This window comes from Microcaecilia unicolor, chromosome 12, assembly GCF_901765095.1.
Source record: "Microcaecilia unicolor chromosome 12, aMicUni1.1, whole genome shotgun sequence".
Lineage (NCBI taxonomy): Eukaryota > Metazoa > Chordata > Amphibia > Gymnophiona > Siphonopidae > Microcaecilia > Microcaecilia unicolor.
In genome coordinates this window covers 110127821-110143233 of record NC_044042.1, presented here as the reverse complement: position 1 = coordinate 110143233, position 15413 = coordinate 110127821, and the positions used below count along the sequence as shown (strand labels likewise).

Here is a 15413-nt window from a genome sequence, read left to right as displayed (position 1 = left end):
TCTTTCCTAATAATTCCTAACATTCCATTTGCTTTCTTAGCCAGCGCTGCACACTGAGCAGAGGGTTTCAACGTATCATCAACGATGACACCTAGATCCCTTTCCTGGTTGGTGACTCCTAATGTGGAACCTTGCATTACGTAACTATAGTTCGGGTTCCTCTTCCCTTCTTTTTACATTTTCCTTGTAAATGTTTCATTCAACTAAATTTAAATTGATATATTTCCTATCATCTCAATCAACTTAGCGCTTTTCTAGATAGCAGACATTCTGTTAAAGGGTGATTAAGTAATAATGTTATTAATGTTTAAGGAGTCCTTTTACAAAGGTGTGCTGAAAAATGGCTGTAGGTGCGGGTTTTGGGCGTGCACCAATCCATTTTTTAGCATGCCTGTAAAAAAGGCCTTTTTAAAAATTTTGCCGAAAATGGACGTGCAGCAAAATGAAAATTGCTGCATGTCCATTTTGGGTATCAGACCTTACTGCCAGCCATTGACCTAGTGGTAAAATCTCACACAGTAACCGGGCGGCAATGACCTACGCTTGCCAAATGCCACTTGGTGCACGAAACTGACACGCGCCGGAAAATAAATATTTTTCGGGCACATATAGCGAACATGTGCCAAAAATGAAATTACCACAAGGGTCACACGTTAGCCATGCAGTAACTCCATTTTGGCGTGCGTTGGGCATGCGCAGATGCTTACACTGCTTAGTAAAAGGGCCCCTAAGTCTTTCAATAAAATTTTTGTCATTCTCTAGACGTTTCTCTTGACATCTGCTTTGTTTCGTTATTGGGGCCTCTCAATTTGACTTTGTAGACTTATAGGAAGCTTGTGTCCTTTAGAATCTTTAGATCTGTAAGAGAAGAGAGATTTTCCTTCTGTATTGCTTTTGTTTCTTTCCTTGCAAATGGCTCTGTTCTTCATGGATTTATATATATTTGTTCATTAAAAAAGAAATGAATTTACAGTGATCTTCTTGTGACTTGTAGTACAATATTCAGTCATGTCTTCTATCTTATTGGCCTGGTCCATACTTATTTTATTATTAGGATTTTTTTACTGCCTTTTTGAAGGAATTCAGTCAAGGTGGTGTACAGCAAGAATAAGTCAAACATAAGTAATTACAGCAGTAAAACTATTCAAATAACAACACAAGGTATGGCAAAGTGGGGTCCTTTTACTAAGCTGCAGTAAAATTGGGCCTGTGTTTTGGTGTGAGGCCCCCTTTTACCACAATGGCTGTCTGGTTACTCTTTCCAAAAATGCTAGGACTAGGGGGCACACAATGAAGCTACAAAGTAGTAATTTGAAAACAAATCAGAGAAAATATTTCTTCACATAACGTGTAATTACATTCTGGAATTTGTTGCTAGAGGATGTTGTAAAAGCAGTTAGCTTAACAGGGTTTAAAAAAGGTTTGGATAACTTCCTAAAGGAAAAGTCCATAAGCCATTCTTAAAATGGACTTGGGGAAAATCCACTGATTATTTCTAGGATAAGCAGCATAAAATGTATTGTATTGTTTTGGGATCTTGCCAGGTATTTGTGACCTGGATTGACCACTATTGGAAAAAGGACACTGGGATTGATGGACCTTCGGTCTGTCACAACATGGAAAATGCTTATGTTCTTATGTTTGTTTTGCTCAAAAAGAAATGGCCGTGCAGCAAGTGAACCACTTGCCGCGTGGCCATTTGGAAAAGCACTTAGCACCACCCACTGAAGTCGCAGTAAGGGCTCCCGCGCTAACCCGGCACTATAAAAATAGAAAATTTTATTGTAGCACCAGAAATGGTATGCCCTGGCAGTGGGAACTACCACCAAGCTCCTGCGGTAGTTCCAGATTCGTGCGCAAAGATGAAACATATAGATAGACAGAGTAATAGGAGTAAGAAAATTTAATGATGATTAGAGTCTCCAACGCTGTGTTCCTATGGAGCATCCGCTGCTGAGTTGCATAGCCGGACAAATATTTTAGAGAGATTTATCTTGCTGCCTCGTTTTCCTTATGCTATTTAAAAGGCACTTGGATTAGCATGGGAAATGTTTGATTCTGTCCTATAGAAACTTGGCTCAGAACTTTTAATGTCTCTGAGTAGAGAGATGTGGTAGCCGTGTTAGTCCACTTTTAAAGGTAACCAATAGAAATAAAATAAAATAAAACAGAGAAAAGAAAATAGAACAACAGATATCTAGAAATAAGCAGTGGATTTTCCCCAAGTCCATGTTAATAATGGCTTATGAGATTTTCTTTTAGGAAAATATCCAAACCTTTTTTAAACCCTGCTACACTAACTGCTTTTACCACATTCTCTAGCAACAAATTTCAGAGTTTAATTACACGTTGAGTGAAAAAATATTTTCTCCTATTTGTTTTACATTTAATACTTAACAGCTTCATTGCATGCTCCCTAATCCCAGTATTTTTGGAAAGAGAAAACAAGCGAGTCACCGCTACCCATTTTATTTCTATTGATTACCACATCTCTGTAAAGTCACTTGTGTAGAACGATAGCAGGAGAGAGAAGCATCTAATGGAGAAAGGTTGTAGCATTTGTGACACCCACCCAGCACTACTCAATGCTTCTATGACCAAGGGGTTAAGGGCCCCTTTTACTAAGCTGCATAGGCCCCTACGAGTGTTGAATGCACGCCAAATTGGAGTTGCTGCCCGGTTACCATATGGCCCTTGCAGTAATTTCAATTTTGGCGCTCATCCGCTACGCGTGTCTGGAAAATATATATTTTATTTTCTGGCGCACGTTACGAATGCGCACCAAGTGGCATTTGACGCGCATAGGTCATTACCACAAGGTCTATGGCTGGCGGTAAGGTCTCAGACCCAAATTGGATCTGCGGCAATTTTGATTTTGCCGCACATCCATTTTTGGCCCCCAAAAAAGAGGCCTTTTTTACAGGCGCATTAACAAATGGATTGGCACGCGTCCAAAACCCGCGCCTACACTACCGCAAGCCATTTTTCAGTGTGCCTTTGTAAAAGAACCCCTTAGAGAATAAACATGAAAAAGGTATTGCCTTTGATAGCTAATGAAAATAGTTAGTACAATAAAAAAGGTATCATTTTCTTTTCTGTTCCTTGTTTTGTTTTATTTCTGTTCATTACCTTTAAAAGTGGATTAACTCAGCTACCACATCACTTCACTCAGGAAATAAACACCAATTTGTTAACAAAACCACAGACAATATTGCAAAAGCTGAGTATGTTTGTTACATGATCTGCCTCTTGAGAGAAATCCCTCTGTTTTATAGATAGGAAATAAAATATTCTGTTCTCTTCATTGTTCAAACAGCAGAAAGCGCATCCTCGAGGTATGCTAAGAGCATCACTGGCTATGGGCCATTTACGCTGTCCAGTTACTGACAAAGTAGAGGAGTGCTGGGAGGAAAAAGAAGGGATCAGATTTTGCTGAAAGAAGCCAGGTAATGGAGGGGCAGAGTTTTCTGGGATGGTGACCTTAGCTCACTGTGGGGTTTTGGGAACTGAGGAGACAGAGTACAATTTGCCGGGGCCGCTGAGAGGGGTGGGAGGCAGGGCAAAATTCCCTGGGCCTTGGGATCCCAGCCAGCCAAGGTACCCAGTGTGGGGCGGTGGATCCTGAGGGGGCCCAGTGGCAGTGACGACAATCCTGGGGGGAAGGCCCGGCAGCGGTGATGATCCTGGGGGGGGGGGGGGGGGGGGGTAGCTCAGTCTCTTGGCGGCCCTGCAATTTGCTGTGAGTTGTCAAGGACAAGGAGGTTTGATTGACAGGAGACAACATCACGTGACCAGGCTGAAGGTGTCTACAGCTAAGGAGGTTTAATTGCTGTCGCCATCTTGATACACTCAAAATACATGACTTTGTATGGCGGTAAGCTCTGCCTACTGGGTTCTGCCCACATAATGGGCCAGGAACGCTCCTGCCATCTCCTGTCAATTAAACCCGTCAATTAAACCTCCTTGGTCACGGACATGACATGTAAGTCTTCTGCTTCTTGTAATACAGTAACAGTAAATGGTGGCAGACAAATACGGTCCATCCAGTCTGTCCAACAAGGCATCCAGAGTTGTATCCGCACCCCTCCATGTGAAGGTAATTGAAGTTCTGATCTGATTCTATTCTCTTTTCTCTGTGTTTTTGAATTCCAGCACTGATTTTTGTCATCATCACCTCAACCAGGACGATGTACCAGGCATCCACCACCCTTTCTGTGAAAAAGTATTTATCCTAAGTCTATTACCCTGCAACCTCAATTCATGTTCTCTGTTTGTATGTTAATACCTTTTAATATACACTCTTTACTCATCTTTATTAACCAAACTCATATTTCTTTCCACTGTTGAACATATTTCAGTGTAAAAAAATCCAAAAAGCAACCTAAGAGCGCACAATCAGAAAAAAAGAAAAATCAAAACCAAAAAGAAGTCCAAATGCATAGGGGCTCTTTTACTATGCCGCAGAAAAAAGTGGCCTGCGGCAGAGCGAGCACGTCTTTTGGGTATGCGCCAGGCCAGTTTTTTAATGGGCCGGAAAATGGATGTGCAGGAAAATAAAAACCAGTGTGTGTCCATTTTCGGCCTGAGACCTTAATGCACCCATTGACTTATCAGTAAGGTCTCATGCGCTACCCGGGTGGTAGGCATGCACCATGCGCCCACTGCTATTTACCGCTGGGTAAGTGCCACGCGGTAGTAAATATTTTCTACCACGTGTTTTTGATGCACACCAAGTTCAGAAATACTGCCCAGGGCACATAGAGGGGCATTTTCGAAAGGAACGTCCAAGTTGCGATTTGGACATCCTTGTAAAACGGCGAAATCCAGGGGCGGGGAAACCCGTATTTTCAAAAAAAGATGGACGTCCATCTTTCGCTTCGAAAATACCATCAGAGATGTCCAAACCCTTAAATTTGGACGTCCCTAGACATGGACGTTTCTGACTTCTGGCGATTTTCGAAACCAAAGATGTCCATGTCAAAAATGGCCAAATGCAAGCCATTTGGTCATGGGAGGAGCCAGCATTTGTAGTGCACTGGTCCCCCTGACATGCCATCACTAACCGGGCACCCTAGGGGGCACTGCAGTGGACTTCATAAATTGCTCCCAAGAACATAGCTCCCTTACCTTGTGTGCTGAGCCCCCAAAACCCACAACTGTACACCACTACCATAGCCCTCACGGGTGAAGGGGGGGCACCATGGGTACAGTGGGTGTGTGGTGGGGTTTGGCGAGCTTGCTGTTTCATCCACAAATGTAACGGGGGGGGGGGGGGGGGGTATGGGCCTGGGTCCGCCTGTCTGACATGCACTGCAGTACCCACTAAAACTGCTCCAGGGACCTGCATGCGCTGTCATGGACCTGAGTATGACATCTGAGGCTGGCATACAGGCTGGCACGACATATTTTGAAAGATGTTTTTTGAGGGTGGGAGGGGGGAGTAACGGGAGGTCATCCCCGATTCTCTCCGGTGGTCATCTGGTCATTTCGGGCACCTTTTTGTGTCTTATTCGTAAGAAAAACACATCCGGGTGAAAACGTCCAAGTGTTCGTCAGGGACGTTCTTGTTTTTTTCGATAATTATTATTATTAACATTTGTATAGCGCTACCAGACGCACGCAGCGCTGAACACCTGACACAGACAGTCCCTGCTTGATAGAGCTTACAATCTAAAAATACAGACAGACAAGACAATTAAGGGCGAGGAAAGTACTGGGTGAGAAGGAACAAGGATAGGGGAATTGAGTAGTGGTTAGGAGCCAAAAGCAGTAGTGAAAAGGTGGGTTTTCAGCATAGATTTGAAAACAGGCAGAGATGGAGCTAGGCGTACAGGTTCAGGAAGTCCATTCCAGGCATAAGGTGCCGCGAGGGAAAAGGAATGAAGCCTGGAATTAGCAGTGGAGGAGAAGGGGAATGATAAGAGAGATTTGTCCAGCGAGCGAAGATTACAGGGAGGAATGTAGGGAGAGATGAGAGTGGAGAGGTAGTGGGGGGGGGGGGGGGGCTGCAGAATGGATGCGGACAGGGAGCCAGTGAAGTGACTTGAGGAGTGGGCTAGTGCGGGTAAAACGATTTTGGCGGAAAATAAGTCGTGCCGCAGAATTTTGGACAGACTGGAGAGGAGAGAGATGGCTGAGCGGAAGACCAGTGAGAAGCAAATTGCAATAATCCAAGCGAGAGGTGACAAGGGTTTGGATAAGGGTTCTGGTAGCAATTATGGGTCAAAGACGCCCAAGTCCCGCCTTTGCTACGCCTCAGACACGCTCCCTTGAACTTTGGCTGTCCTTACGACGGAGTGCAGTTGGAGACATCCTAAAATGGGTTTCAATTATACCGATTTGGACTTCCTTGGGAGAAGGACGTCCATCTTCCGATCAGTGGCGTACCTAGGGTAGTTGACACCCGGGGCCGGTCATTTTTTAACACCCCCCCCCCCCTCCAAAATCCAGTACTAGGCATACCGAGAATACAAAACACTCGGGACCTATAGAGCAATTCTACCATACCATAAGCAGTCATTTCTACGAGTCACACAAGGAAAAGGAAAGCATCTTAAACACTACAGTGAGCACTAGAACATCAATTCACCTATTGTAAAACGAAACCAGACAGAATAGTACAGATAGTAGATCCTGCACAGTCAATGCCAACTGAAAGCCATGTCTTTTTCACAAACACCGATACACCCTAATCCACTATAGAATAAGTAATCATAAACTTTCTATTTAGACAAAAATTAAACTGAACCCCCAATGCCAGACTCTGCATACAATGCAACACCACAGAAACAGAAACTGTCCCCTAGTACTGTGCAAAATATAAAGACAGCAGATGTAAATTTGAAAAAAATTAACAAATACCAATCACCACTTTACAAATTAAGAAATAGAACTAAAACAAATATAGAAAATAAAATAATACCATTTTATTGGACTAATACATTTAGCTTTCAGAAGCCAAAACCTTCTTCCTCAGGTCAATACAGTATAGTGTCTTACAGTGTCCTATCCTGACCTGAGGAAGGGGGTTTTGCTCTCCGAAAGTTAGTCAAAATTTATTAAAATTAGTCCAATAAAAAGATTACCTTATTTACATGTTCTATTATAAACATTTATTAGCACAGCTACAATACTACTTTATCCTAAAGCAAAAAAATAAAAATATATATTTACAGTTTGTTGTCTCTGGCTTCTGCTTTCCTCATCTTATTTTCACTGTCTTCCTTCCATCCAGCATCTGTCTTCATTCTTTCTCTGCCATCCAGTGTCTGCCCTCTCTGCTGTCCCCTCCATCCAATGTCTGCCCTCTCTCCCTGCTCCTTCCATCCACATCTGCCCTCAATCTCTGCCCCTTCCATCCACCATCTGCCCATCTGCCCTCTCTCTCTCCCCCTTCCATTCACTGTCTGCCCTTTCTATCCCTCCCATCCACTGTCTGCCTTTTCTCTCTGCCCCTTCAATCCACCATTTGCCATCTCTCCCCCCCCCCCATCCATCCAAGATCTGTCCCCTCTCTCTCTCTGCCCCTTTTTTCAGCCCCCAGTTCCAGCCCCCTTATCCCACCTGCCCCTAGTTCTAGCCCCAGCCCATATCTCCCACCTGCCCCCCTTTTCAGCCCCACTCCCCCTTCTCCCATCTGAGGTCCCCTCCCCACCCCCTTCTCCCATCTGAAATCCCCCTCTCCCATCTGAGCCCCCGACCTGACCACCAGCTTCGTCCAGAGAGGACAGTCCTCGTCTCCTGCCACCACCCTGCCTTTAAAGAAAAAGCTGTGAAGCGGTGTGGCAGGCAGCGCCTCGCGTCTGCCCTGCTTGTAAACGAAGTAAATCTCCATTCTCTTCGTTGTCACGTCGGGCCTTCACTCACTGGGTCCCGCCCTCGCGGAAATAGGAAGTTACCTCACACAATCAAGCTTCTTCTCCAGCTCACACATTTTAGGGGCCCGATCTCATGCATTGGCTTCCTCCCTACTCCCCTGGCGGTCTCCCATGTTAGTCTGGCGTTGCCTCACTTCTTTTTCCCCTTCCCCATTTCCTCCAGTAGGTCCGGCATTTCCCCTTCCTTTCTGTCCTCTTCCCCTCTGCAGCTCAGGCCCTACAAACCTGCCTGTTTGCCAGCCCTCTTACATCAGGCCCTCTCTGGCCAGCCCTGGGGTCCTTCCCTCTGTTGCTTGTAGGCAGGAAAAAAAGCCTCAGAGTGGCCGGAGAGAGCTTGATACAGTGCCGGTGAATCTGCAAACGTCTGTAGGGCCTGGGGGGGGGGGGGGGGGGAAGGGAAGATGCCAGACATGCAGGAGGAAGTGGGTAGGAATACTGCACTTGAATGGAGGGGGGGGGGATGCTGCACTTGAATGGAAGAAGTGGAAAAGCTGCATTTGGATGGAAGGGAAGGGAAGGGAGAGGGGGGGGGGGGGGGAAAGCGGCATGTGAATGAAAGAAAAAGGAGAGAGACTTGGAGGAGGAGATAGGAAAGAATGCCAAGATAGTGGTGGTGGGGGAGATGGGAGAGAAGAGATGCCAAGGTGGTGGTGGGGGGAGAGGAACAGATGCCAGGATCTAAGGGAGGAAGGAGAGGTGCTGGACCTGCAAAGTGGAGACAGAACAGGAGCAAGGAAAGAGAGAGGAGAACTTGTTGGACCCCTGGGGGAGGGCATAGAGGGAGGAAAGAGGGGGGGGGGGGAGGAGATAGGGGCACAAAAGAGTTTTATTGGATAGGGCAAGAATAGGGACACAGAGATGGCAGGAACATAGGGGCAAGGACACAGGGGTGATCTGGGTAGGATAGATAGAGATGCAGAGAGAAGATGAATAGTGGACATAGAGAGAAAAGAAGTGCCAAATGGACAAGGAGTCTCTGGCAAGATAGTGAAGACAAGACAGGGGAAAGCAGAAACCAGAAACTATATTTTCAGTAGATGCCAGCATAGTTTTAGCTCTTAAATTTCCTACCTTAGACACAAAGGAATTACCTAGTTTATCCGTGTTACTACTACTACTACTAACTAGCATTTCTAAAGCGCTACTAGGGTTACGCAGCGCTGTACAATTTAAACATAGAAGGACGGTCCCTGCTCAAAGAGCTTACAATCTAAAAGACAAGAGAACAATCTAAAGACAAGTGAACAATCTAGAGGACGAGTGAGCAGTTAATCTAATAGAGGGGATAGATTGGGGCATTCTGTCTATCTAGAGCGGTTAGGCGCCGAAGGCAGCATAGAAGAGGTGAGTTTTAAGCAGAGATTTGAAGATGGGTAGGGAGGGGGCATGGCGTATGGGTAAAGGAAGATTGTTCCAGGCATAGGGTGAGGCAAGGCAGAATGAGCGGAGCCTGGAGTTGGCAGTAGTGGAGAAGGGTACTGAGAGAAGGGCTTTGTCCTGTGAGCGGAGGTTACGGGCGGGAACATAGGGGGAGATGAGGGTGGAGAGGTAGTGAGGAGCCGCAGACTGAGTGCACTTGTAGGTGAGGAGGAGGAGCTTCAATTGTATGCGATATCTGATTGGAAGCCAATGAAGTGATTTGAGGAGAGGGGTGATATGAGTTGACACAGTAATTCCCATGCACTCCTGTCTATCCCTACAATCCTCTTAAATATTTGATAAAGTTCAGCTGAACTATATTCACTGTTCTGAATGACCTTTCCATACTATTACTTCTTTGCAAGTTTCACTTGTCAGTTATAGTATTTTCTATGCTGCTTACATTGTGTGAGCAAATCAGTAGAACTTTGGTTGATCCAAAGTCTTTCAATCTGCCTTAATTGTCTTTTAAACAGCTTTAATCCTTCATGATACCATCCTTTAAATAAGAACATAAGAGTAGCCATACTGGGTCAGACTAATGGTCCATCTAGCCTATTATCCTGTTTTCCAAACAGTGGCCAAGCCAGGTCACAAGTACCTGACAGAAACCCAAATCATGGCAACACTCCATACTACAAATCCCAGGGCAAACAGTTGCTTCCCATGTCTGTCTCCTGACTTTTCCTCCAGGAATTTGTCCAAATCTTTTTTTAAACCCAGCTATGCTAACAACTGTTACCACATCCTCTGGCAAAGAGTTCCAGAGATTAACTATTCATTAAGGGAGTCTTTTACTAAGTTGCAGTAGCGTTTTTAGCTCATGCTAAGAATTAGTGTTTAGCATGCACTTATTTTTAATGCGAGCTAAAAATACTAGCACAACCTTAGTAAAAGACCCCCCGAGTGAAAAAATATTTCCTCCTATTTGTTTTAAAAGTATTTCCATGTAACTTCATTGATGGGCTCATTTTCGAAAGAGAAGGGCGCCCATCTTTCGACACAAATCGGGAGATGGGCGTCCTTCTCCCAGGGTCGCCCAAATCGGCATAATCGAAAGCTGATTTTGGGCACCCTCAACTGCTTTCCATCGCGGGGACGACCATAGTTCCCGGGGGGGTGTCGGAAGCGTAGTGAAATCGGGACTGGGGCGTGCTTAACACATGGGTGTCCTCAGCCGATAATGGAAAAAAGAAGGGCGTCCCTGACGAGCACTTGGCCGACTTTACTTGGTCCATTTTTTCTTGCAACCAAGCCTCAAAAAGGTGCCCAAACTGACCAGATGACCTCCCCTTACTCCCCTGGTGGTCCCAACCCCCTCCCACCCTAAAAAAAAAACTTTAAAAATATTTTTTGCCAGCCTCTATGCCAGCCTCAAATGTCATACCCAGCTCTCTGACAGCAGTATGCAGGTCCCTGGAGAAGTTTTAGTGGGTGCAGTGCACTCCAGACAGGCGGACCCAGGCCCACCCCCCTACCTGTTATACTTGTGATGGTAAATGTGAGCCCTTCAAAACCCACCAGAAACCCACTGTACCCACATGTAGGTGCCCCCCTTCACCCCTTAGAGCTATGGTAGTGTTGTACAGTTGTGGGGAGTAGGTTTTGGGGGGCTCAGCACCCAAGGTAAGGAAGCTATGCACCTGGGAGCAATTTGTGAAGTCCACTGCAGTACCCCCTAGGGTGCCCGGTTGGTGTCCTAGCATGTGAGGGGGACCAGTGCACTACGAATACTGGCTCCTCCCACGACCAAATGGCTTGGATTTGGTCGTTTCTGAGATGGGCATCCTCGGTTTCCATTATCGCTGAAAATTGAGGACAACCATCTCTAAGGTCGACCTAAATGTTGAGATTTGGGCGCCACCGACCGTATGCAACAACTCTCCTCTCCATGCAGGCACTGCAAAAACACCCAGGAAGAAGGCATGTTTACAGTGCAGGGAGCTTACAGATGGAGCTTTAGTATAATGGGACCAGTGTGATTATACATAATTTAAGTGTTTTTCACATCAGTAGGGGGGAGGGATACAAGGGATCCAATGTATCAAGAGAAAGAAAAGGAAGGCGACCTCTGAATAAGACCCAAGCACTAATAGACAGGCAAGTCAATGTATTTGAAGAATGTATCTCATAAGCCTGTATCTACCTTTGCATTGTTAACAGTAGTGGATTGTACAAAAGTTGAATGTTCATTTAAACAGTAATTTAGGCTTATGGAATTGCGGCTTCCTTTGAGCTTAGTTTTCAAATGTTATTCTTAGAAGTGCTAGGAGTGGGTTTATCAAAGGCAGCAGCTGGGGTAGGATAAATAAAATTCAAGCAGAATAAAGAACAGGAAGGCAAAGACTTTTTTTTTTTTTTTTTTTTAAGAAAACAGAAATTAAGCTGCATTGCCTTAGAATGCCTGCACCTGGCACGAGACCCATGAATCAACTCAGGATGCTTTCACCCATCAATGCTGCTGGCACATCTCACTATAAGCAGCTGCCAGGTGACAAAGAAACTTCTTTAAAAAAGGAAAAGAAGCTGGTTGGATTGCAGCATGGTATTTCGCTCTGTGGGACCCTACACACTCCCCTCTTTTTCATTTTTCAGGACCGCTCTACAGAGTCTCTGCCACCACCATTCCAGGTGATACGTGGTAGTCATGGCCGAGTGGCTAAGATGATGGACTAGAAGTCCATTGGGGTCTCCCCGTGCAGGTTCAAATCCTGCTGACTATGGGGCTGCAAAATTGGTCTCTTATGTTCTTATCGTATCTGGGTTTAAAAAAGGTTTGGACGGAGGAGGAAGTGACGTCACCAGACCGCATGGACGCTTGAGAGTAAAGCTCCCACGATCCCACGGAGAAAACGAGCGATAAACCGGAAGTTACCGGGGCTGGAGAGTCAAAAAACAGCGGACCTCTCGCGATTTGCTTACTCCGGCGGTGCGGTAGCGGCTAAAAACAAAATGGCGGAGGTTCGGAAGACGAGAGACTCGGTAAATGGAGAGAAATCCAAGCTTTCAGAGCATCAGGCGGAACAGCCGAAAGATACGATATCTGATGGGGGAGAGTCTCCGAATATACAAACCTGGCTACAGGATATTAGCGCGGACTTGAAAGCCCTACGGGCCGAAGTGGCGACGCTGGGAACTGACTTAAGAGGAGAAATCCGGGAGTTGGGCTCGCGTCTTGAGGATACAGAGTCCCAGGTAGAAGTCCATAGCGAAACGCTGGGAGTACTGGATCACCAGATTTCGGAGATGCAGGGTGAGCAACAACAACTACTGGACAAACTTGAGGACTTAGAAAATAGAGGCCGCCGCAGTAATCTAAGATTTCGCGGCATTCCGGAAACCCCCACTTATCAAAACTGTGAACAAGTAATCCAAAAAGTAGTTTGTGAAATGTTTTTGGTAAACGGAGAAGTAATGGAACCGGAATCGGTGCTTCTAGACCGAGTGCACAGGGCGCTGGGTACTCGGCGCAATAATACACCTAAGGACATTATTGCTTGTTTCTCCAACTACAAGCTAAAGGAAAAGGTGTTGAAAGTGGCGCGTCAGACTCAGGAATTTAAGTGGGACTCATATGCCGTTGAAATATATCAAGATTTGGCAGCAGCTACTCTCAGACGCAGAGGAGAACTGAAGCCCTTCACCAGATACAATACAGATGGAAGCATCCTTTCGCGCTAGTCTTTTATAAAGATGGGAAACTACACCAAATAAGATCAATTTCTGAGGCGCGAGTGATTTGCCCGGAGGCTGTGGAACCAGAAGCCCAGACAGCGGCAGACCCGAACAGAAAGATCAACCAACGCTCTCTCCCACCAAAATGGCAGAGAGTAGGGAAAGGCAAGAAAAGGCTACAACGTCAACAATCCACTACACAGATCACATGAACTAACTAAAACTCAGGTGGTGAGACTGTTACTGTTATCACAAATATTGTTAATGTTGGTTTCAGATATTGCACATGTTGAGCAACTCTCCAGCCTTGAATACAAGGTAGTTTGAGATATGTGTTACTTAAGGGATACGTGGGAAGCCGAAAAGCGGTTCCTTCCTCACACTTAAACACTTACTGGTATATACAGGGGTGTTCTGTAAGAGTTTGGGGTAGATGTGGGAGGGGGGAGGGTTATATATGTGGGAGAAGGGGATGGGAGGGAATAGAATTGGTATGAAGCAGGATGACCATAAGCAGAGGGATGATGATCAGTGTGTAGGCAGGGGATTAACATGGCACCTAAAACATTAAGTACTAATGGGAGACATTAAGTGTATGCTACTCAATGTACGAGGGCTAAATGTGCCTAGGAAACGGCAATTGCTGTTTCGAGAGATGCAGAGGCTCAAAATAGATATAGGTTTGGTACAGGAGACTCATCTTAAAGCCCGATATGAATATTTGTGCAAACATAAGCAATATCCCTCCATATACTTTGCTTCCAGTATTGACAACACGAAAAGTAAGGGAGTGCTAATAGCATTCCACGGGTCTAAACCCTGGGAGGTTAAGAAGGTGGTTAGAGATAAGGGGGGGAGGTATTTGTTAATTGTTTTTGCACTGGCTGGCAGAGTATATACTTTGATAAATGTTTATGGTCCCAACACAAACCAAGGAGATTTCTTTGCAGAGCTAGATAAGGTACTCACGAGAAATATTGAAGGGTCCCTACTGATAGGAGGGGATTTTAATCTTACCCTTAATCCAACACTTGACAATACTTCTACTGACACAAATTATGCCAGACAGGATAGGCGGAAATTTCATGACTTTGTAACACACTGGCAACTAATAGACTACTGGAGACGTGAGAACCCTACACAGCGTGCTTACACTCACTTTTCTGCAGTACACCACTCCTCCTCCAGAATTGATATGTGGTTAGGTGATACCTCATTGTTGAGTATGGTGGGGGACCATCTTATCAATCTATGCACTTGGTCGGATCATTCCACAGTGCTTTTACAGCTTAAGGGACAGGGACCTGACAGACGGCAACATAATTGGCGATTAGATGACGCCTTGCTGACTGACCCCACTATTGTTAATCAATTGGAGCAACACATTAAAGATTATATTTTTTTCAACGACAATGGGGAGGTATCCCCTACTACTGTTTGGGAGGGTTTTAAAGCAGTTGTGCGAGGTCACCTGATAGCTTTGCGATCTCAGGCGTGGAAGACACGCTGTGCCAAGGAGACCGAGCTACGCCAGCAGCTAGCACAGACGGAGGCGCTTATGCAACAGGAGACAGATCAGAGCCCCTTGAATATTAGGCTGCGGGCGACTGACCTCCGCAGCCAATTGCATGAATTAGAATTAGCAGATGTGGCAGAAAAACTACTAAGAGCACGCCAATCGCACTTCGAATTTGGCAATAAACCTAGCAGGCTCTTGGCCCACAAACTAGCACAGCAGGTTAGCAGGAATATGATAGGGGGTATACGAGACGCAGGGGGAACTGTGCATTCTGACCCTGAATTTCTCGAATCAGTGTTCAGGGAATACTACACGGAACTATATAGATCAGAATCTGAAGGTGGGATGGAGGAGGTTGCAAATTTTCTGGCAGGCATTGAACTACCTAAGCTTCCCGAGGTCCTAGCCAACACACTAGGGGCCCCTATTACGTTAGAAGAGGTGGAGCAGACGATAAAAGGATTATCCCCTAATAAGGCCCCGGGACCTGACGGATATACGAACAAATTCTATAAAACGTTTGGGAAATTAATAGCCCCCCTTTTAATCAAGGTTTTCAACTCGATAGATGAGACTACGGGTCTGCCACCGACATGGAATTTGGCGACGATTACGGTCCTGCCTAAACCGGGCAAGGATCCTCAATTATGCAGTTCATACAGGCCTATTTCACTATTAGGAGTAGACTATAAGATATTTTCAAAAATTATGGCTACTAGATTGCAGAAATATCTCCCACTGCTCATCCATGAAGATCAGGCAGGGTTTGTGCAAAATCGCCAGACCTTTGATAATATACGGCGCACTTTGCAAGTGATACAAGGGGCACAAATAACCAAAACTCCTTTATGTATATTATCCCTAGACGCAGAAAAAGCTTTCGATCGGGTCAGCTGGCCATTTCGTTTTGCGATTCTGGAGAA

The 15413-nt window shown here is 45.4% G+C and overlaps 1 non-coding gene across 1 annotated transcript; it reads left to right on the top strand.

Annotated features, from left to right (window-relative positions):
* Positions 1-11937: 11937 nt before the first annotated feature.
* On the top strand, positions 11938-12019 carry TRNAS-AGA. Its single transcript has one exon. It is a non-coding gene; the product is annotated as a tRNA-Ser (tRNA).
* The last annotated feature ends 3394 nt before the right edge of the window (positions 12020-15413 follow it).